The sequence below is a fragment of the Gastrolobium bilobum genome, unplaced genomic scaffold (genome assembly GCF_033153095.1).
Source record: "Gastrolobium bilobum isolate Gb01-03AN ecotype WA unplaced genomic scaffold, APGP_CSIRO_Gbil_v1 utg1479, whole genome shotgun sequence".
Lineage (NCBI taxonomy): Eukaryota > Viridiplantae > Streptophyta > Magnoliopsida > Fabales > Fabaceae > Gastrolobium > Gastrolobium bilobum.
The window spans coordinates 172,160-175,011 of NW_026896211.1; the positions used below are offsets into that span (position 1 = coordinate 172,160).

Sequence of the window (2,852 nt, forward strand, 5' to 3'; positions counted from 1 at the left end):
GTAGTTGCTTTTCTGGTGTATTGTCTTTTTTACTGAGTGCAATTGTACATGTACCTTTAGGGAGGATCTACTACCCTATAGCTTTTTTTATTGGATTTCACGTTGTAATTGTTCATTTCCTTTGAATGTTGAATGGAATAAAAGGTATTAAATCATGTCAGTTGTAATTCCTTAAGGCCCGTGTCAGTTGATATCTCCTTTGGGGTCACCATTGCTTGTTCCAAATCATAATGTTAAAAATTGATATGTCATGAAAATGGTTATGAAGAAGGTCATAATGAACTGGAAGTCTATTTAAATATCATTCATGTACCATATATATGTTACAGTACAGGTTCAGATACACCAACTTATAGATAACCCATTGGCATCTATAGCCTTGGTACATACAGAATTGACAAACTTAAAATCCTAAGTACAAGTACGCATATCTTGGACCAAATATATTACACATGTCCCATTTTTTACATGACAGATTGATATACAGATTCACATATTATACAGTACTATGCAATGGTTTGGATAGTTGGAAGGTTGATCACTCCTTGAAGAAGACATGTGCTTTGTTTGTTTCCATCTTACATCCTAGTAACCAACAAAGCTTGATGGAGATGGATCGCAAACAATGCCCATCCCACGAGTATTGACATCTACATGTGAGGAGCAGCAAAACAGCAATTAGTATGCAAATATAATAAGCAAAACAACAATTGTGATTCTGGTGAGAAGCAAAATTAATAATAAGCAACATGTGATACAGGTGCCCATACAGAAATGCATTTTTCATAACAAATATTGACATCATCTGTTTTCACGTAAAGGACATAACTCATAACCAGCAATGAGCCTTTTTTTTTTTTTACTTTTCTGTTCAACATCGTGGATCCTAGTTAGTATGTATATCCAAAATTAGATGTAATGTTAAAAAAATCCATAGGGCTGAATGCATGGAACAGAACTCACATGCTGGTCGAGGTTGTTCAAGCATGTGCAACTTATGGTCATATGGAAAAAAAAGATGTTTTAAAATAACTCTGATTCAAATTCGTATGTTAAATCTAACTAAGCAAAAAATGGACTGCACCTCATTGAATCCATGGGCAGATTAGACGCATCAAATAAAATGAGGTGATGAATACAGGGTCAAGTATTCTTGGCCTTTTTTCGCTCTATAAATTTCAGCATGATTTTATCACTCTCCTGACTTTAAATTTATGTTGTTGAGGAGAAGAATAACAAATATATCACGATGAAGATGACCAATGATTTCAACTTCTTTGCCGACATGAGTGCCCAAACTTCAAGTATAAATTATTCACATATGACCAAAGCATGTAAGCTTCATCAAACAACACAAAACCATAGTATAAGAGCAATTTTTTTTCCAACCACAACTGGAATATGCAGAAATTAACTCATTATCAGATCATAAAAACATTCTAAGAAGTGACATTTTTTTACCTCTGTCTTTATTTATCTCACTTGCCAGTCGATTGTGGAGAAAGCAAAAAAACTTCTTCCTTCAACACCTTCCCCCACTCCTACCAAGAAATGGAAACAAGGGATCAGGGCGCAATAAACCGAGAAGCTACAACATACATGCTCAGCAAGCTAGCACTGTACAACACAAACCTCATTACATTTTCTTACAAAAATTCAGTGCAACGAAACCCACCTTCCACAATATGCAAAATACACATGCAAATGATAGAGAAGGCAAGATTAATACCGATTTCGAAAGTCACATGCAAGCTACAAGGTTCTTCTCATCAGTTGCGACCTCAAAAAATGGAGGGAGAAATGACAGACCCACAACTCATTCGCGCCATTTTTCACACGTATATCACTCAACAAGCAGTCCAATCCACTGTTTCCATCACTTCACAAATCGTACAATCCCTCAAGGGCCTTTTCGTAATGTTGTTCGAGCTTCAGATTTCACTTCCCCGGGCAACGATGAAAGACGTCTTTGAAATGGACAACTTGTTTTGGTTGTCGTGGATGAAATCACACATAGAAACCAAAAGACGGGACAAATTCTTCGCCGGGAAAATTCCTATTTTTGTGGTACCAAAGATGGCTATCCCAAGTTCCAGACGTTGGTTTCCCGGGTAAGCAAAAATAATCTACGTACCAAACGCTCCCTTAGTGTCTTGTATTGAGTAAAATAAGATATAAAAATAGTTTAAACAAGTATTCCACAAGAGTTTACAGTTATGGTCACAACTTTTATTTATTACGCTTTTTACGGTTTTAAATGCTTGCGTAATAAATGAAAAAAGTTTACTCACATTTTTATAAATGAATTTCTGTGATTGTAACTGCGCTTAATATCATAATGAATGTTAACAATACCGGTGTACAACGGGTTGTTACATTTTATGGTATTAGAGCAGTTTTGTTAGGGAACTTTGATAATGTATAGCTGTGTTATGTGCTGCAAAGTTGTATATAGATTCTTATCGATTACTGCATATGTGATTCCTTAGTGTGGGTCTGATCAACCCATTCCTTTGTGTTACATGTGTGGTCATCGTAAGAAGCCTGCATGGCAAGCTTGGAGCACCGAATGTAAGTCCTTAGCCTGATGTTGTGGTTGCAGTGTTGACTGCTCCATGGACAAGAGATGGCGGTAAGTAAAAATATAAATATTAGAGGACTTAAGGAAAACAGACTTAAATGTTTTGTCTGACCTTTTGTTGAAATTTATAGAGTTGTATCATAAGTAAAAATTTTAGACAAACCTATGGTGTGTACAATATTAGCATAGGATAAATTTGTAGTATTGTGGATAATAATTATATAATTGAGAAGGGTTGGTAGTATGAAGATAGTGTTGGTGAGATTTTTAT

At 35.5% G+C, this 2,852-nt stretch overlaps 1 long non-coding RNA gene across 1 annotated transcript; it reads right to left on the bottom strand.

The window, feature by feature from the left end:
• Positions 1 to 315: 315 nt before the first annotated feature.
• Positions 316 to 2,059, bottom strand: LOC133298265 (uncharacterized). The gene is made up of 3 exons (XR_009749766.1): positions 1,730 to 2,059; positions 1,462 to 1,541; positions 316 to 650 (listed from the first exon to the last, which is right to left on the bottom strand). It is a non-coding gene; the product is annotated as an uncharacterized LOC133298265 (long non-coding RNA).
• Between the last annotated feature and the right edge of the window lie 793 nt (positions 2,060 to 2,852).